Below are 22,519 nucleotides of genomic sequence, written 5' to 3'. Positions count from 1 at the left end.
CTCATATCAGCCACGCGAAACCTCCAATCACAACCTGTTTACAACAACTTTTGAGGATTCATAAAGACAACTATTTGAAGAATGTCACGGATCGGTTAAAAATACATATAAATGAAACCCATAGTGCTTTGACTCTATATTATGATTAATGTATACTTCATTGTCTGATTTAATCTATTTTGGTTCGACGCCTGTCCTTTGTCCAGGGTTTGTGGACGAGCATGATTATTAGCATATTAAGTGCGAAAATGTGATTTCTTTTCACATTGGATAGATTGTGAATACCCCCCCCCCCCCCCCCCCCCCCGGCTGACTAAAACAAGAAACACGCCCATCTGTATGTGTATGGGTTTGGTATCCTGTGCAAAGAATAAGAAACAGACACACATTGGGAGGGATGATCTTCTTCATGCACCTGTTATACTGCTTCTAAAACCCACAAAAAACACGTTTTTTATGCATGTAGAAAACCTATTGTTTTCGAATGATGGCATCGTACAGAAATAGATCGATATCTCTTGAGGGTGATTCGAGACATCGGAAGTCAATGTCATTGTCACATCACCATGTTCTAGTTGGCACTATTATAGAATTAACACATACAAGAGAAACAAAGGCGGTTTCTTATTAAATAGGACCCGAGACAAGACACATAATGGAATGTATAACAGGTGTACAACTTCCACGAATGGAATGCATAACAGGTGCACAACTTCCACGAACTAGTGCTGTATCAGTATCAACCACACATTTATATTAGCTAAACAGATGATGCCATAGATTAATGTTATGCCTTCACAAGTTTCACACTGAACTTCATACACAAATCTGAACGATTTTTTTCCCGCCAATGAATAAAATACACAAAACAAACAACTATCATTTGCGTCATTTGTGTGATGACATGTGTGTGTGTGTGTGTGTTATAGTGAGTTTTAGAAGCGATTTGTTGCTGCTTTGATGTTTTAACCAAGTCATGATTTGTTTTGATAACTTTGTGCTTAAAACGTGAGATCTGTGAATTGATGACGAAATCACTTCAGAGTATTATGTCGTTATTCAGTGAAAACCTTCAAATTCCATTAACTTTTCTGATCTATATCCCATTTTGATGGAACTTTTACTAAAATTTCTTCGCCTAAGTTTACTCCTGTTACTACAGTTAACTTGAACACGGGATGGACTTGTATCTTGTCCACGGTAACACGCAAGGACTGATGACTGTTGTGTTTGTCACTACTGGCAACTTTGTAACGTAGGTGTTATACACGTGCAGCATTTGGCGGTTTTCACTCGATTCTATTTTCATCAACGGGGAAATTTCCCACCAACTTGTGCATGAAATCTCACGTCGGGGTTGTTGCAGTTAAGACGAGTCTTTTTTAAGGGATTGCTGTGCTGTTTTTGTCATTTTTATTACAATGATTTACTTCACAACTAGTATATGCGCTTACATGCACATGCAATAACTGCCACTGACGCAACGTGTATGTGGAGCCTGGTACTAGGACGATCTACCGTGGATGAGTAACGCGCCGCAACATCTGCAACGGAACATCAACTCTGTGCGCTGCACAATCTTATTGATCACGGCGTCACCTTTCACCTTCGTTGTTGTTAATATAGAATGCTGCATATATCCGTAGCAGCTCAATGGTTATACGATTTCAGTCCCCTCTCCATCGAGTGCTTAGCGGTCCAATATGGGCTGTCATAACTTAATCAGGTCGATGGACACAAAATCCAATTTAGCTTTCAGCATCATGTGATTACGGAAGATAATACCAAAGGCCCAGTGCATTATTGGCTGGGAAGAAGGAGCGCAAACATGTACGTACATAAACATGGACAGGACGACGTAAACATTAGATAGGAATTGATGCATATTGTGTCTTGTCATAACGTAATGGCAAAGTGGTTGCAGACTAGAGAAATGACAAAGCCATTCTGTAGTATAGCCTTGATATAAAAAGCTCAAAAATGTTCATTTCAAGATAAAAATTAACTACATAAAAGATCCTTTTCTTACAGATGCTTCTCCACATTAGAAGTATAGCCTATATATTCTGATAAAGCTTTCCCATTGTTAAAGGATTAGATTTCATTGCTTTATTTCAAAGAGCTATTGTATCAACACCGCCTCTATTCAGCGAATTGTAAAAGACAGAGATTCGAAATGACGAAGCAGTGCGGACTTTCGACGGTTTATGGATGTAAACCTAATAAACACAATTCGCTGTAACATCAGATTTGCTTGGTGTAATAAAACCTATTTTGAAGACTATTCAGGCAGACAATAATATGTTCTTCTCATACACGCACAGACACACATACCCACACGGATACTTATAAACATGCACACCTGCACATTAGACTTGTTAAAGTCGAAAGCGGATGATCCAGATTGGCACTAAATAATTAAAATCTCAGAAATTCGAGAAATTTAGGTTTAACTCAATTGTCCGACTCTCAAATGCGACCTATACATCTGGCCTATGAATCCTTCAAAACAGTGGGTACCGATCAGCTGGCGTGACGACACGCTATGACTACCGACCGACACGGACGGTTACAGTGAGTGAATTTCGTTTCGGGTCAAGGCCCCGTTTACAAAAGGAGAAGACAAAGAAAAAAAAAAGATTATACGTCTATATCCCATCAACAACACAGACCTATGAAAGCTTGCTTGTGTGCACGTACTGTTGCTATGGTAATAAGCTTATGCGTCATAAATCTAGTTGCATTGTTTATGTCTTGTCTGAGGAAAGGTGCAGAGCGTCTATCTTCCATGAATGAAAAAAAAACAGTACTGTACAAGGAGGATCCCAATTGTGTTCTACAACATGAAATTGATGTTGCAGAAATTTCAAAATAGATATTTGTATGTTGATAAATGGACGAAATAAACGTACTTTGATGTAAAGGCACCATTAAAGGTCCACCATTCGTTACACACCACGATAGCTTGGCATTTTATCTGTGACGACTATACCGTAGGAAAAACACATGACTATGATTGCATTGCATTATCGAAACATGTGGCTCAATTAGAGCAACGTTAGTTATCTGGAATGGAAGGATGGGGGTGCGACTAGCCTGAGACTACTAAATGAAGAAAGCTTAATGAGTTGGAGAATACAGTGCTCTCCTCAAGGAAGTATTACACTGGTGAGATCTTTTTAATGACGTACCTTGGGATGACTCATAACGTAGTAACGAGCATCTTTCTCAAATCTGTCTCTCCTCCCCTTCTCCCTATCTCCCTTCCCTATGTATCTTCCTATCTCTATATATCTATGCATCTTCCTGGTCATCTATTTGCCTGTGTTACTACGCTTACATGTTTATCTGTGTATCTATCCGTCTGCATGTTTACTTGTCCACCAAACTTAGTCTGTTGTTTTTATCTTTCCATGCTGGCTTATTTTATTTATTGAAGTTTCTTAATGAAAATGTGTTTTCTCTTTCATTTACCTGTTTACAGACTATGCTGCTTATGTTAATGAGGTTTTCTTCGGTGAGCTCCTTCTTTACCTCCAGTATTTTCAATGACAACCCTGGATCCTACATGTCTTTCATTAGACCAGGGGGGTGTTTCATAAAGCTGTTCGTAAAGTTACGAATGACTTACGAGCGACTGGTGATCAGTTCTTGTGCTGAATTACGGAAATTCTGATAAGTATAGCACATCAGATCCAATCACCAGTCGCTCGTAAGTCGTTCGTAACTTTACGAACAGCTTTATGAAACACCCCCTGATTAGTCGCAAGGAGTATAGTGTGAGAAAATACACAGGCAGTATGACATTTATGACGTGTTATTGCGAGTTGACCCATACCTAGCAACCAACATCTCAGGTGTAACCATAATAAACAAGTTTTGACATTGCATGGAGTGGTGTGGTATTGCTGGGAAGATATATGGAGGAGTTCCTATAGCCTGTAATATGCTAGACCATATTTTTGTTTCTCAGTGATCTTTACTGTCAAAAGACATCTCCACTGCTTTTGCAGGTTGGAGTGCTTGTCCAATCCGAACATTGGAACAAATGAATTACTGATCTAACAAAAGCTGTTCATGTAAGCACGCTTATCGGGGCTGTCGTGGTCGACATAGAGGTAGGTGATACATGAACAAGCGTGCATGTACAGCATATCATCATTTCGACGATTGTTCCGCTGACGGATACGCCGTATAGCCATGCAGCAAATGACTCAAAACTGCATTTCACACACACAGAGTCTAATTAAAATGTGATCACGACAATACGCCACGGCGCTGTAAGACCCCAAGCCGTTAACGTGGTGGTACCAATGCTCTATTCGTGAAACACATTGTTAACTGATTTGTTTTACCAGGAGAGAAAGCAGTCTCTGACTAGAATCAATCATTCATAATTGAAAATACATCACAGAGTTTACGGTGTGAGATCACTAAAACGTTTTCCTCTGCGCTGGTGACTGAATTGATTACCAGCAAACACTTTGGAATTTTCTATGATATTGAAATCGTGAATGGCGACGACATCTTATGAGTCGAGCCTTGGAATCGCCTGACAATCATGTATGATCATGTATTTCCTGGACAAACCAGTGACGGCTGACGAAAAGATAATATTATAGAAAAAAATCCACCCGTTGACACTACGAAGAGACTATTTACGCCCTTGTACACTCATTGTGCGGTTAATGGTTTTTGGCAGTATGACATTGACGTGTCTCACAGACGCCATTTTTCATAACCCAGTCTGACTCTGTTAGGTCCATGCCCAACGCCTTGAACTCAGCTCCACTTCAGCTGGAACAAGAAAACAATTATGCCTATAAATCAGATGCATTCTGTGTTAGCTTGTGTAGTGAGCTATACAACATCACTGTGTCAACGTCTTCATTAGATGTGCAAAAAGACTTTATTCAAACGTTCCTTTTTTTCTTTCTCTCAAGACAACTGCGACGGCCAGTGAATAGGCCTATTTCTACTCTAAAATGTTTACTCGTCAGCATTCCACTTTGCTCCAAAGCACATATCCCGTTGTGTCTATCTAATGTTGACGCAATTATTATAAAACGTACAGATGAATTGCAACATTTCTCTGCAGCATTTGCAAACGTCACGATAAACAAAAAAAAATGCCCTATCGTGAAAGTGATCAAGCTCTTACGTCATTTCTCTGTTGGACCCTATAGAACATGAGCATAACGTCCACTTACCATTCACTTACTCAGAATTAGCGTCAAACCTATATTTCATAAAAGTTTACACATAACACTGGAAGTATCAAACGCATTACTGAATGACGCCTGACGACGATGGAATAAGACTACTTTCGTGCCACAACGAGACCTTTAAAATTGACCCTACCTATCAAAAATACATTCCGCTGTTCTGTGACTGGGTCTTCTTTTTAGCAGATATCTTTCACAGCTAATATATGAACGTGCGTTAAATGACGCGATATCTACTCAATTTATCTCGGGGACTGCAACATCTGATACGCACCTCTCCAAAAGCATCATGGCATATACCCTGAGGTCGGGCCGTTTGCAGAAGTATCGTGCACTTAATGTCGACGGAGGTTAAAGGGTAGAGCTATCGGGGTCACAATCTCGAACTCACCTGAGAGTCCAGACAGACATGGAGATCATGCGCCAAGTCGGACTAAACTTTGACTGCACGTGACTTTTCGTCTGCCGTCAAAACATCATCAACTTTAAGGAAGATCGAATGGTAAGATTCGCCCTCGGAATGAGCGTTATATCGACCAGTATGGTCTCCGAGTCCTTCGATCTTTGACTTCCGCGACAGCGTCTAGCCAGACACGAGGCGATCTGACTCGAGACTCAGCGAGCATCACCAATAAAGTGCTGCTATATACGCGCTGTGGGCACGAAGACACACGCAAGTTTCGTGCACCATATTGCATCCTCTGAAAGAGTCAAAGTCGATTTATATCAAACTCGGTTCATCGGGAAAGAGGAAAAAATGGTCACCTTATTCTTTCTCATCCTCGACATGAACGCAGCGGTCACGCCAACTTTGCCTCACAACAATACTACCCATTCTCCATAGGATTCCTGGTCACGTGATTTGGAGACCCTGGAGGAAATTCCTGCAGGCTTCACACTGTAATTTTCAGACCGTAAATATACCTTATTGGTTTTTTTTTCTTTTTGGCTTTAAGATATTCCTGCCTTTAAAAACTATGCAAACAATTTTTTTCCTCATCCCAACACGTATTTGTTTCAATATATGTTAACAATACAGGATAAAGCAAAATCTAACGCTCAGATTGTCCAGGTGAGCTCAAATAGGTTTAGCAGTGGAGACTAAGCCTGTTACCAGCCCATGTCATTCAGATTAATATGATGACTCTATTACAATGGCGCTGTTTGAACAAACCTTTTCAAAAAGGGGCTGAGGGAGAGGCAGCGGATTCATCGCAACGTGACTCTCTCGCTGCCTTTGTTGCCATTTTCATTTGATGCTTTAAAAATAACATGCAAGAATTGGGCTGATGGGATCCTTTTGAGAGATTTTATGAGACACTTCTTGAGCGGGGTGCAGGGGTATTATTCAGGGTCGGCGAGATAGAGCAATTTGGTGCCTAAAAGCAACTTAATGGTAGACGAACGAATCTTGGCTTGGATTTTCTATGGTCCGCTATTGTCATCGTGGGATTATCTATATCTCACTACGATACATACATCATCTCTAACTTATAATTATATCGGCTTTTTATAGATGATATCGTGACAATGACTTCCCTTATGCATAGAGTCAATTTAGCACAATAAAATTGTTAGAAAAAATGAAAAGACGGATGTGGAGCAACCACATTAGTACACTAGAATCAAGTGCAAGAAACCTACTCCATCAATAAATGCGAATCAACTGATAACTATGATTATGTTTTTTTTTTTAAGTGAAGGTGGGCATTATGCCGTAACATCTAGCTCATCTCGTTATTGCTACGATTATAATGATGATTGATGATGATGATTGCTGAAGTAGTAGAAGTAGTAGTAGTAGTAGTAGTATTAGTAGTAGTAGAAGTAGTAGTAGTAGTAGTAGTAGTAGTAGTAGTAGTAGTAGAAGTAGTAGTAGTAGCAGTAGTAGTAGTAGTAGCAGTAGTAGTAGTAGTAGCAGCAGCAGCAGTTGTTGTTGTTGTCTTTTATAGTTTTTGTTTTTATGGAGAGAAAAAGGACAAAAACAAGCCACAGTCAGAAATTGAATTAATTTCAGCCACATCTGATTGTCTGGAACATTTCATGGTCATCTCGAACCCAAATCGCTTTTCAACTCATTGCAGTGCTAAACGCGCTTTCAAGGAGGGGATGTAAGCACCTACTTCAACGCTGTAAGATTATCCACAACAACAATATCAACAACGACGACAACGACAATAAAGGCAAAAATAAAGACAACAATACGAGCGATTCTTGGGCTTTCCATCGGGCGTAGAAAAACCAGAGATAGCAATATATTTCTGGAAAGCTAAAGCTAATCAATTCAATATCGTGGAGATTCGGATGATTCGCAGGCCTATCTGCCCAGAGCAAAAGAAAAAAGAAGGAAGGACGACAAAGAGAAGATAGGAAGAGAGAGGGACCGAAAGAGAGTGTGTGTGTGGGGGGGGGGGGGTCACAAGGCTGCACTGGCCTTAAGTAGGATCTGCGAATTTAGCGTGAATCAGCTGGCGATGAGCGTGGACCTGACTCGGTAATGATGTTGGATGACATCATCTCTCGTTGCTTTGTGAGATACATCTCAACTCCTTAGGGTATCCCACCATGGCGGCCTGTGCTCCTCTTTATACGGTCTCCATGGTTACAACAGACGAGAATTCCAGAGGCAGAAAGGGATTACACGAGTGGCAGCAGCGGTTTTCATGGGAGCAGATTGAAGAAGAGGAGCTGAGCGTTTTGCGAGAGGGTCTTGGGTGATTTGGAAAATAGAGAGAGGATAAAATTTCCGCAAACCCAAAACCCCGTCTCTATCAATAAAACAGAGAGAATAAGGCAGAAATACAACACAATCTGCATTCCTCTTCTCTCCTGAACGATCACTGGATAGTGTTAGATGGTATGCGAGCACAAATGATTATCAATAAAGCGATATTTTGACGATGCAATATTTGACAGTTTCTGCTCAAGTCCACTAGAACGAGAAACAAAAGGCGTCTTCATGCTCATGTACTCATAATAATATGCGCGTTGGGACTGAAGTGACCGCGTCGATCCCCTATCTAATCTTATACCCTTTAAATACCTTGGGGGAATGTACATGTATGCTCAATTCACACACGCAAAGAGGACTCCAGATGGCTCGACTGCGTCACACACAGCCAGAAATTATGTACTTTGAAATGAAATATGTGTCTATAACGAGCTTTATTACAATCCACAATAAGTCCATGTGTATTCGTTCGAATGTCGGCTTCAAACTGAAGAAGAGAGGGTGACGTTTTCTGTTTTTTTCCTTTTTTTGTATTAATAATATTTCCATCGTTATCCCAAGGTCGCAAGTGATAAATAGATAGGTTATTCTCTGCAAGTATTAAAAAAAAAAACGCCAAGTGAGGCAGCATCATCTTTTACATTTTTTTACGTTGTCATCCGCGTGTATTTCGTCAAGTAATAAGTCATCCCCACTGCCTTATGAGGGTTATCATTATCTTCTTCCTCACATTACAATCTTTAATCTGACGTTTTATCATACTTAATTCATTGATTGACAACTACAAATAATAGAAGATGCAACACTATTTATGTCTGAAGTACCATTTGATAAAAAAAAAATATATGTATCAATGTACTCATTGAACCCAAGCTGATCACAGGTATATGGCTGCGATTTCCAAGAACGAAAGTTATTTAACTCTGAATCATCTCCTGATCGACGCTGTGTCTATGAACTTACTCGAAGATGGGATCAATGACAATAGGGATCAAAAGCCGTTTTGAGGATAAATTTATGCTCTGACCTGAAGATGTGTCATTAACAGCACAAAGATATAGGATGTCATTATCATCAAAAATTAGCTTGCACAGTGGATCCCACAAAACTCATGCTGGTTACTCACTATAGACAGAAACTATAGAATCCCATTGCATAAAAGCCCTGCCACTTCTCTTATGAGGGTAAAACTATGCCAGAAACCAGAAATCACGACAGCTGTTTGGATTTTACCTTGGTAGTTGAAGTCATCGTGATTTAGCATCCTATAGTGTTGTCTATCATTCAAAATGCCTGATATAAAGTGTCGGAAGGAAACAAGATTAGAGCAAAAAATCACGACCAAAGCAAATCAGTCATACATTATTCGATAACAAGGAAAAGTAGAAATTACGCGGTGCGTAACATATGTCCCCGCCGGAAGTAGCATTTTGTAACAAAATGTGCAATATAGGTAAAAAATCAAGGTCAAAGGTCAAAGAAGTCAAAGGTCAAAATTCTGTGTAGAAGTTTTGAAGCCCTCACCTAGTGCCATCACATAAAGCAAATGGAATCGAAATTGGGTTAGAAATGGCGAAGGAGTAGCATTTTGTAGCCAATGTACAATATAGGTCAAAAATCAAGGTCAAAGGTCAAAGAAGACAAAGGTCAAAATTCTGTGTAGAAGTTTTGAAGCCCTCACCTAGTGCTATCACATAAAGCAAACGGAATCGAAATCGGGTTAGAAATGGCGAAGGAGTAGCATTCTGTAGCAAAATGCACAATATAGGTCAAAAATCAAGGTCAAAGGTCAAAGAAGTCAAAGGTCAAAATTCTGTGTAGAAGTTTTGAAGCCCTCACCTAGTGCCATCACATAAAGCAAACGGAATCGAAATCGGGTCAGAAATGGCGAAGGAGTAGCATTTTGTAGCAAAATGTACAATATAGGTCAAAGGTCAAGGTCAAAGGTCACGACTGAAATTCTGTGTAGAAGTTTCAAAGCTCCCATGTAGTGCTATCATATAAAGCAAACAGAATCAAAATTGGCTCATAAATGACAGAGAAGTAGCAAATTGAAGATTTTGATCACACACGGACGCACACACGGACACACGGACACACGGACGGACGGACGGACGGACGGACGGACACACGGACACACACACGTACGGAGCCCGTTTCATAGTCCCCTGCTCGAACTCGTTCGGCGGGGACAAAAATGCACCTTACGCGCATAAAACGCTTTTAACGAAGCGCCGCTTGAAGGCCTACTCATATGACCTTAACATATCAAAATCGTCACATTATAACCTTGCAACAGATCTTTCATTTTATTTTGGTCCACCCCTACCTCACCCCCCCCCCCCCCCCCACACTCCCCAATCATCCTGAGCAGATGGGCTTTCTAATACAAAATAAATTTACTCATATATACGGTTCAATGACTGAAGACTCGTCATTTTCCGAAAGGACTTCATTGAACCATATCAGAGACTGCACACAACTGTTAACTCCGTCCATCCAGGTAATGGTCACAGAGAAGCCGTAAATTGAATCGTCTGTATGGGGGAAATTATGGCTGACCTTCCGTTTTGGGTCACGAAATTCGAGGCGCCAGCTGAGTTCAGGCGAATGAAAGCTATCTGTTGCAGATAAACAATCTTAAAGTAGATTTGGATGGGGTAATAACAGTAATAATCTTTCATTCCGATCATACACGGGTGTTTTTTTTTTTCTGGCATCTGTTTGGATCCGATTATATCATCGGAACGTTTAACTTATAAACAAACAAACTTTTATAGTTCACAATATGGGTATGTCACAGTCATGACCATCACGCAATTTCAACAACGACACAACTTCACACAGAGTTTAACAACCGTTTTGAAATGTCTGCAGCTTTACTTTCTTGTGTTTTAAACTACAGGGCCCTGTATTTGAATTCAGAAGGTATGTGTCGCCTATATCAACATTATTTTCCTCCCACTTAGTCCCAGAATATTGCGGCATTTTTATCGGTGTACGTTCCCCTCCCTCTTTTCACACACTACATAATTATCCCAGCCCTCCATAAAGAACTGCGGGGCAGAGCCGATAAAGTGTCGTGTGACTACATGTCGTTCTCTACAAAATGAGTGCGAAACGTTATTTCCGGAGAGACCAATAATCTTTGACGATATGTATTATCCAAACGACGGATTTACGTGTGACCTTGCAGCCGTGTCGCAAAAGAGTCGCTTAATACGAGGAGATAAACCGTTAGATCCCCCATGATCTCTAGGCTCATCTTTCCATGTACAATAAGCAGCGAGAGATAATCAGGATATCACGTATCCCAGTTTGGTGGCCAAACGATATCAAGCATGCATGGTGGTTTTGTTTGGACCATTCAATGTTACTTCATTTTGCGGAGTCGAGTGTTATCAATATCGTAATACACTACTGTTTAATGTGAGTGGCGCGGTTCGCGATCCTACCTTATAAACTAAATATTAGTTGTAGTTTGTGCTCATCAAAACATAATAAGGACCACTTTAATAAAATTCGCTTTTTGCATGACGCACGCAATATGCGAGTTGTATCATCTACCATAGATCAACACATTGCATCAGCTGTCAACTCAACGCCGTTTGCTTGGAGGGTGATTTTATTTTTGTTCTACTATACGCCAGCTGATGTATTAGCTTGTTGTCATTTCAACAATGTACTCCAGGAACACTTTGATTCTGCGATGGATTTTGGAAACAAGAGAGCACAGTGATACATAATCAACAGAAAATATTTCCCAAATCATGTGACCACAAAGAGTCGAAATCAAAACTCACAATCTTCATGAATAAGAAGACTAGGCCTATACATAATCATCTGGACTGATCAACATAAAGCTTGGAATCATTGAGAATTCAGTAGAAGTGTATAATAACTTGTCAAACTTCCCACCGTGGTCCTTCGAGACTTTAGAGGCGATCAAACCTCTAAGTTATAGTAATCTTTATTAACAGTGGGGTGTCAAAACCTAAAGGGTCAGGAATATTTGCCACGCTTCACACTACGGGACACATGTTGCTCGCCGTCTGAGTGATAACTGACAAGGCACAAGTTTAACCATCAGCTCCAGTTGAGTGTGTTTATTCATTGAGGATTGCGTCATCTTCTCCTGAAATGCCCTTCCTTGCATGCGATCGATGATAATCATAGTATTGTGGTCTTATATCTATCTCACTATCTTACTATCTATCTATCTATACATCTCTATCTATCTATATATCTATCTATCTATCTATCTATCTATCTATCTATCTACCTACCTACCTACCTACCTATCTCTCTCTCTGTCTCTATCTCTCTCTCTTTCTCTCCGCCCCACACACTCGGTCTCTCTGTTTTTCTGTCCCTTTCTCTCCTCGATTTTAGGGACAAAAGAAAGACACTTAGCTACCCTATAATAAGAGGTTATTTTCCCATTATCAAAAAAGAAAAAAAAATGGCGACGAATCGTGCCAACGGATTCACTTGCCGACACAGGCGAGTCACACACACACACACACACACATACACACACACACACACACACACACACAACACATACACGCTGTGCTATTCAAGAGAATGATTTTTTTTAGGCTACTACCATTCTTTTTCATACCCAGATTATGTCTGATTAAGGTACTATGGCGTAATAATAAACGAATTTATAGTCACTAACAACCTCATATTTCACACGACTGACGTATCCATGATTAATAACTTGTGAGTTTTGTACATTTAAAAAAAATAATCAGTTCTTAAAGCACAGTGTGGTCGGTAAATCATAGGAAGCTTTTGCTGGGATTCGGTTTGATCATTCTTATCATACTTATGCTTGCAGTGATAGACACAGGCCATATATAACGAACAGGTGGTAGCATTCCTTTCCAAATCAAAACACGCTCACTGTGAATACACACAATGACGTACGCACACTTTGAATACAGACGAAACTCACTCATATGTGCACGAACAATTCCAAGAGCACCTCGAAAGCTGAAGGAGGAAAAGATATTTGAAAGCCGAGCCAATCCATTTTGCCTTCTAAAACAAAGGCTATTCGGCTGTTGTGTTCATCGCATAGCATTCACTGCCAACAGGCTAAAAATAATTTTGAGAATCACACAAAGTTCAAAAATCCCCACATCTCTAATACAGTATTCACCTCCATAATTTAGATATCTCTCGTTTCTTTGGCGTGACTCTATGCTCACAAATTCACGTGATCTGCAGAACCCTGATGATAATTGACATTAAACTGGGATGTCTGAAAGAGGCCTTGGAAGAACGAAAAAAACAACGATGCATGGACATTTTAGCAGTCTGGCAAATACATAATGTCACGACTGCGGTACTTGAAATTCGGTGTGCAATGTCGCATTAACACTATGAAATAGAGGACCTAGTCACGTATAACAGTAGCGTTGCTCGTGTAATATTTCTCATTTGTCTTGAGCATGAAGTGCCATCAATCTTTCATTTTTCTCGTATGACATGTTGTCGACAAAATATGTATTAACTATTATGTCACGTATTTATCAAATTATCTACCCATCTGTCCTCTTCTATGCCATTATTTCTCTCTCTAACCGCCTGTCTGTCTGACGAATCATTCATCAATTCTTCCATCCAATCATTCCTCAACATCCATGAGAACATGTTTCCCTCCGTATTGCCTTTCGTCAGTGTCATCACGCACGGTAACACAACGCCTACATGACGTTAGGCCATTTTGCCCGTCCCATCTCTATCTTCTTTCGAGCAATCCTTCATTTTCCCCTCAATTCTTAGCTCATCTTTACCAGATTTTCATCTCTCTTCCCTTCATAAACCTACGACGACAATTCGATGAGATCAATCAGTCCCATGTACGCCATTATCCGATGTCCACTGGCCATTCATACTTGGCTCAAATGTGATTTCCAGCTTTAAGCACGCCTCTTATTCATCTGTTTTCCAACAAGATTGTCTTTTCAAACACACTCTACTTTTTTTTCTCGTGTTGTATGGGGCAGTGTTAGGTCGACTTCCCGTAGAGATGCGATTTCACGTGGTGTCCTAATTGGTCCCTAGCAGTGGACGAGGACCTGCGCCCATGGATGTCAGGTCAACTGATGGTGCATGCCTGAGGCGTACGAGGTCCCTTCGTCAAGCAGAGCAACAGCCCATTGACACATCGGTCAAAATAAAACAACAAACAAACAAACGGACCTAAAAAAAAAACAACAAATACACAAAGAAACACAGATTCGTCGCTATAGCTGGACTTTCAGAATAATGACATTTCAAAAGGAGTTAAGTTCAATGGAATTATAAAATATGTCTGCTACGCAAGACGATTTAAAAAGTTAGTATTTCACCACCCAGAAGTGGCGCCGCGCTCTGGTTGTAACCCACCCAGTACATGGTAACCTGACACCACAGCTTCGTGCAGTTTTAACAAAATTATTATGTCAGGACATTACGGAGGGGCGATGCGAAAAAGTAAAAGCTTTGGTGTGGTATGGTGATCGCCTCTTATTCCCAGGTACCTCATGAATGATGCTGACACTTTTACGTTTCACTTTTTTTGGGGATGGGATATTTCCCATATAGACGTTGGTGTCTAGGCATGTAAATATCAATTTGGTATCGCTTTATAGCAAACAGTAAAGTAACAAACAAACAACTGCCTTTGTAACCCAACATGGAATGGCGTTACTGTTGCTTGCTGTTGTTCTTTTCAGTGTCTAATTGTCTTAAAATGTCTAGGATGTCTGTGCAGTTGAAAATGGAACAACGTGTCTGACGGCGGCCAGCTCCTCCCAAGTGCCCAGCCGACCGAGGCAGGCAAACGGAATGTTGTAATATCAGATCTCCTGCTGGTTGACACAACATCTCGGAACAAATGGCCGCGAAAGGTCATTCAAACAAACACATGTCGCGTATCGCGAGAGGAGATGGACTAGCGACAAACGGTGTCGATGATACCGGGTAAGATGCAGGGGTGGAGGGAGAAGAGCTGAACTAAAAATGGTGAGACTCAAGGGTTACTACAAAGTTTGTGGTTTCGACAGCATTCAGGAGGAGGTGGGAAACTGCTTATTAACACTGACATAAAACAAGAAACTTGACCCACATTTTCCCAAAGTTTGTCAAACAGAGCTGTTTGCCATACAGATGCAGGCCTATATTGTTAAACCCCTTTTTCGACTCTTTGATATTAGCTCTGAGAGCGGAGAAAATCCAAAACGCTCAACATATCCTGGCGACATTAATGGCAATGGATACCAATAATATGAATATCAAACATTTGATTTGATTTGTTATCGGTCATGTTCGGGGAATGGGACCACTGGTTCCTGATGAGCAAAGAAGGGCCGAGGCTTCTATAAATGTCGAGATGAGACGGTAGGCGCTTCCCATCAGCACCCATTTTTATTGACAGCACAAAATGGCGGATAATAAGTCTCAGCGAGATGTCCGGTATCTAATCTCGACTCCATGTCGATTAACATGCCTTTTCGTCGTCTCCAGCGTGTAAATTTAGCCCAGTGAGATAGAGACATGCTGAGTGTGGATGAGTTAAGACATCATAACTTTAAAAAGCAAAGGGGAGATTTTGTTGGTACCAGTATTCCAACGACATTGCCGTCAGTCAAAAACTTGGTCGACAGAGATGCCAACACACAAACGGTGAGCAGTCGAGCACATATCAACGAACCAATCTTCTAGTTTCATGTGCATTCTTTCTTTTAAATGTTGTGTGTTGCGAGTGTGTATAGATTTGATTGTTTCAATATCCCTGAAACAAAACGAAAAAGAACAAGAACTTTATGACAGCCGTGAAAACGAGCTCCTGAGCTGAAGCACCTGTGATTGACAATCAAGAGATGGATGCAGGCAGACCAGAAAAGTGCATGTACGAATGTGTACACAGCCACCTCCCAAAGTCGCTCCGAGCTTCTGCCGGGTAACCATGGTAACAAGAGAATCTCGGTGTCAAAGAACACACCTACTTTGGCCCTTTAGGTGAGATACTTCACTGTGCCAATGTCGTGGTACTTTGAGTGGAGTGAGACATGCCGTGGAGGTCACGATCCCATCTTCGGGTGACAGCTCTCTTATTTCATATCCCCCCTCCCCTCTCTCTTCCTATTCTCTACGAGGTAACGACAGAGAACATTCATTTTCTGTTGAAAATGAGTTTCGTTTTTATTGTAGTACTGACAGTAAACTGTAACGAGAGATAATATTCATGATGTCATCTTGACTTGACTGCGCGATTTGTTTTCAAAACTGCAGACAGACATAGTTCATGCATTGATCAGGGTGGGCGGCGGGGGGGGGGGGGGACTTCGCTCTTTAGGATAGCTCGACTTTCAATCTGGATCGAGAACTGCCAATACCATGACGAATGAAAGTTTGCTCGCCATCAATTTTCCCATGTTGCCAATCATGCCAGAAGCAATTAACCGCGCAATCACTCACGTGCCCGTGACCATGCTTTCTCCATACACCATGGTACTACACCTGTTTTCAACGTCACCGTTATTTACTAGCCACATGGTCTGGAATATTCTGTGCCGTGTAAAAGGCTGCAAGTAGTAGCACGAAAGAAAAAGCGTGAATGTGGACTGATCGAGAGAAAAAAAAGAACAGCAACAACAGCAACGTGTGATTGATGCATGGCTGCTGAGGGAAATAACATGGAGGTTACAGCATGGGGGTGTGGGGAAGGTGTGTGCATGTATTATTATGTATGGATTAGACTTACAGGTTGGCGTATGAATTCTGCAGAATAAAGAAGAAAGGAATATAAACTTAAGCCAGAAATTGCATTTATTTATGTTGTACCTGGAGGTAGTGGATTCCTACAATGATAAGTGCTGAAGATTTGGTAAGGTTCGTTTCCACTGCGCCTATATCGCTACTGATTTGTGCACGTGCGTACGATGTATGTGTGTGAGTGTGTGCGTATGTGTGCGTGTGTGATTATATTTGGGCTAATTTGTCATTTGTAATAGAGTAGGTTTGCCAAACCCCTGTGTTAAACGTCAAGATTCGTCGTCTTTGAACCGTTGTAACGATGTATCCAGTCGCTGGCTATCACTCATGAACGCTGGGGTCGAACAGGCATCGAACTCGTGTGCAAGAAGGAATCTCGCTCGTGTTATTATGACGACACAGTCATCAGGGTTTGACACAGACAATAGGCATTGTCACGTAGTCGTCTGGATACGTGATTACAAGCACGAAGTTTACCACTTTAAAAGACAATGTTATGATTAACCCGAATGTGGTGTTAGTTGTTGACAAGAAATAGGGAAACCAACAATTTTCTATACTTTGTTTACTAAGTGTAGGGTAATTTCTCTTTAAACTCATCTAAGTCTGTCCATGTGCCTGAGTACACATGAGAGTATGTGTGTGTTCCTTTTTTGATTTACTTCTTGCTTTGTGTTTTGCTTCGTCTCTCGTACTTGCTACCATGTGGTCAGGTTACAGAAAGCCAACAAACATGCACCATAATGTCACGAAAGTCACCGTTTTCTGTCATTTTGAAAAAAAATTCTTGTGTTCGAACCGCATGAACCCAGATCTCGAACGAACCCATAATGGCTGAGCATGTTTATGTCGTGTCTGGTTTCCGCAGTGAGCAATCAGCAAAACTCAGTATAATTTAGTGATAGAGAAGAGACGATGAAAAACAAAATAACGGTGTCATAAGCTGAAGCGTTGTGTTTTGTTACCTAGGAAACCGATTGAGTAGGGATGCTGTGCTTTTTTATTTGGATTCATAGATGGCACTTGTTAAGCCTAATGGTCAGTGTCCATAGCAAGTATAAATTGCGTATGAAAGAAACCCATCAAGTAGGAAAATTCCTTTCCCAATAATCATCCCACATCTTTTGATTTTATGGTGTTTACAACAGGCTAAACATTGTTCATCTAATTTCCCATCTCTACAAATCATTCCTCCTTGAAATGGCAGCCGGGGATAATGATCTTGAAACCTCATTTTTGCCGAAGGCGCCACGGGTCACCAGGACTTTTGTGCACGACACATCCGCGGGGACAGTCTCGGACCAATACTGCCTGGTCCAGTCCCAATCACATCTCATGCCTGAAATACGACATGGTGTGCGCCCTCAAAATCGGCATGGGCAATAACTCATCAAGTTCAGAACAAATCTTGGGGCCTAGACCTCAAGGAGCCAAAGCGAAATACGTGGTATTCTTCGGATGTCGCCCGCCCGTAGCTCTTTCTCTCCCTCCCTCTCTCTCCCCTAGATATCGCAAGACCCCGATCACAGTGCCAAGAAGTTTGGTGTCAAGTTTTATGATGTCCAGAAGTGATTTATGACGTATCATTTCAGAGCTATCCAGTACCAGGCGGAGGCTCATTAATAGAGCTAGTAATGCAAGATGAGGGCCTATATAGGTTATCCGATTTAGAGCTGTCTCCTGTGATCTATGATCATGCGAACGGACGATGGAACTCCGAGATACTTGCCACAAGAGAGTCACAAATATCACCATATAGCTTCAAACCTTTCAAGGGAATAACATATCATTGTGTTTGTATGGCATCACAAATTCCATGAAATTTAATGTACAGAACCTTGGAAGGAAGTATGACTTCCCAAAGCCATGTATGCTTTGGCTCTGTAAAAAAAAAGGGGGGCAGCCACCATTTAAACGTTATTTTGTATGACTGAATGAGTGTAATATTCGACTGTCTTTTGGATGTGGATGAGACGAATGATCAGGTGTGTTTCTTTGCGATGCTCACACTCATGGTGTGTTGGCTTACTCAACATTTTGCAGGTTACAAATTGCATGATGTATGTTGTGTGGAATCTCGAGTTCTACGATCAGATGAAAATCTAGAAGTCTCACGTTTAAGGATGAGATGCAACGCTTTCAACGCAATACCAAATGGCGCCAAAATCACTGGCTTCACTAGCAAAAACAAAACAAAAACAAATTCACGAGGCTTCTTTCCATACAACATGGGACAAAACATTGTTTGTAACTTCATGTACTGAGTGCAATTCGTGTGCTATAATTGAACCCCATAACTATTAGACGTGCAAACCTTGACAATTAAGCTATCTGTTCTTGATGAGTTAATGCCATGTAAGTGTTAACGTCGTATAGGCTATATTCATTTGATAGAAACGGTCATAATATCATTGAGTTTGCGATGACTGGTAGCATAGAGTGGTAACAAGAAAGAAGGGCGCAAACTAGAATGTTAAACACATATTACGATTAATTCTACACACCCGAAAGCTACCTCAGCGAAACCTCGAGGCTATAGATACAAGTAGGTATTGTATCTGTTACTATATCGAAGAGCAATATAAAAAAAAAATGTTTAATATTCCTTTCACGCCGTTTCTCACTGAGAGGAAGAACTGGGTCTCGATATTTACAGTCGTGCCGCTTGCCCCTGCTAGACAATTAACAATTTCCCAGCCTCATTTTTTCTCCCCAATCGTGATCATTCATTTCACCATGGGCTCATTGTCATTGCTATAATGTTCACACAGACATAGCACAGAAATGCATGTCGTCATTTACCTTCCCCCCCCCCCCCCTCTCTCTCTCTCTCTCTCTCTCTCTCGGCGGGCCCTACATACAACAGACAGCAGGTCACGTGACGAACTACCGAAAATGAACGGATGAATAATTCGGCCGCAGCGGAGGATTCAATAGAAATGTCACGAATGAGTGTCTGTATTTTTTCCCATACCCTCCCCTCCGTCTCTCACCTATCTCCCTCTCGATCTATATCTACCTGTGTCTCCTCCAGTTTCATGTACACCATTTTTGCCTTATACACGAAGTCACGAAATTTGTCAGGCGTGGTGTACCGTGACGAATACACCATAGTTATCTGATGCGATGAGCTGGGATCACCACTGTGTTTGTCCACGGTGTGCCACTACTCGATGGTATTAGAATACAAACTGCACTGGTGTAAAAGAAAAGCAAATGGCTAACATTATATCATAATTTACTCAGAGATTTCGATTACACTACAACTGCCCATGTAAGTTCTTCACTAAATTACTAAAAACTAAGGGCGTTACAACCAGTCCCAACACCCACACACATAGCCTTAATGAGCGATCGAAGACCAAGTGATGTTTCTAAGAGAGAGAAGGGGGGGGGGGGGGGAGAGGACAAAAAGCTAACGCAAATCAAGATCATTTGCGACAAGATGATGTCCTAAATTACACTATAGGCCTGGACCCACTATGAATAGCTTTAAGATTTCGTGTGATTTCAAACTAATGATATAGCATCATCCACTCTTCTTCTCGACTGGATACGAGGTAGGGGCATCACATCGAATACAATGTACAACGAAGCGCGTGCCTAGGCTTTGCGCATATTATACCTACGGCTACTAGTATTGTAGGATTCATCCTTACAGCTACTGAACACGATTCAACGAACGGTGTACGTGGTGTAAACTTGAACTCTTGAGATAGAAACGCGTAGACGCATGAATGCCGTGACCTTGAGATACACACAGTGCTAATAGTCGACGATATCCTGACAAAACTATCAATTGTTACAATCAACAGAGAGTTGGGTGTCATCACCAAGCAGCAACAAAGGAGGGTGTATAGGATTCCTGTGGCTGTACTCTACACTCAAGTATCACGCAAACAGACGTGGTACCTTTGTGTGGCTACATTTTGGTTATCTAAATTCTAATGGCTTTATCACAATCACCTTTTCTTTCTCTCTCGTTTCCGACTACTGTTTCTGTTTGTCGTGATTCATTGGTTAACAGAAACACAAAGCTGCGAAATTACCAAAGATTTCGAAGTGATTGCTGCAGATTTCCACAGGCATCGCGCAAAAAGAATGCCAGATAATACTACCCTCGTACATCCACATCGCACTACACCACCCTGAACACCTCTGCACTAGCAAGTCAACCTCCCTGCCTCATCTTGCATTGTAGATATTCCGCCGCGTGTAAACAAAGGCGGCAAAAAGGAGTGAAGTAAGTAAGCAGGGAGCCAGTGACCTTGTTTGTCAACCAAGGGCAAACATCATGAGCTGTCAATGTCTTCGTCCCCCCTTTATTCTCCTTATGAAAGGTTTAGAAGCACCTGCACGTATTTATGGCAACCGGTGCATAATGACCCTTGTTTACGATTCCACGATGGCAGCTGCACCCTCTGGTCTGCGATAGTTCTATTTAGACACTAAACACGCTGTCTTAGACTTCATCCAGTTCTATGGTAATCCACATTCTTCTTGCATTTTCATGACATCAGTTAAGCAGCGGAGAGACTTTCATCATATCACAGCTGTATTAACCTCCACTGTAGTTAAGTCCGGATATAGCATATAGCAATTACTTACAGGAGTATCACAGTTGAAATAAATCACTTGGATATGACTTCCAATTAATCTGACGTTAGAGTACACTTTCGCACAACTCACAGCTCGTTCTGTCATCATCCTTTCGCCACCAAATGAGAGTATCTTGGTGGCAAAGTATTCCACAAGCATGCAGCAATATGCGCCTTCTTCAGCTCGCGAAATCAACACGACGCCTTCCAACGTTTTCGCACCCGAGTGCTAAGCTTGTCCAAAATTGACCGAGCTGTTTGTGTACGCTGGGCAATTTGAATGCCACGAGAGTTCCTTTCCCTATCTGAGCTATCATTCTGAGGATTTCGTTTTCAGGGCGTTAGAAGAGCAAAACCCTCTGTAATAAGCCCCTCTCCCTTTACCTTCCTCAATGTACAATTCCACTCTATAATTATTCAACTCATCTAATTTGCTTAGTACGTGGAATAGTCAACATCACTATGCCCTGCAAACATGTTAAACTCAAATGCCCTATTCCTTCATACTTTGATATCCGATTTTACTAAAATTGTCACAAATCTATCCCTTTTATTTTCCTCTGTTCTTCTGAGCCAACATGAGCATGGAGTGAAATTGCGTTTTTAAAGACTTCCCTACGCATACATAGTGTCTTCGTTAATCACGGCCACTGGTGATTTCACAACTTTAACATAGTCATTGTCACTTCTATGTTATAAATACAAAATGTACTAATAATCATCAGTATCATCGTGATAATTATCATTGAGATTGAGATTGTTCGCATTCATAGTATTTATTGACTCTTAAAAATGATATTCTCTAAATCACCATTATCCAAATTATCCACCTGCCAACATTGTATCAGGCTCATTTCATCCTCTTCAGTTCTGTCCACTTCCTCTTTCAGTCTGTATACTCATTTGAAGATTGGTGTAGTTTTCAACGTTGATTGTTTAAATCATGTCCACCTTTTTTCCTTGTGTTACAGTTTTATCAGCTTATTCAGTTTATCATATCAGTACTCCGTCACTTTTGATCGTAAACTGACTCTTTACCATTGCAGAGTGAAGCATTGTTTTTCATTGTCTGACACGCTGAGATGAATAGGACTGTCTCACTCTACATACATCTTTATTATTATTATTATCATTATTATTATTTTTTATTATTGTTATTATTATTATTATTGTCATTATTATTATCATTATTA

At 41.0% G+C, this 22,519-nt stretch overlaps 1 protein-coding gene across 1 annotated transcript in view; it reads right to left on the bottom strand.

The window, feature by feature from the left end:
- Nucleotides 1-22,519, bottom strand: part of LOC139728607 (uncharacterized) — a 126,992-nt gene that overhangs the window by 61,314 nt on the left and 43,159 nt on the right.

This window comes from Diadema antillarum, unplaced genomic scaffold, assembly GCF_040938485.1.
Source record: "Diadema antillarum isolate AM-2024a unplaced genomic scaffold, OU_Dant_1.0 seq00000187_RagTag, whole genome shotgun sequence".
Classification (NCBI taxonomy): Eukaryota; Metazoa; Echinodermata; class Echinoidea; order Diadematoida; family Diadematidae; genus Diadema; species Diadema antillarum.
This window is presented reverse-complemented; position numbering and strand designations above follow the sequence as displayed.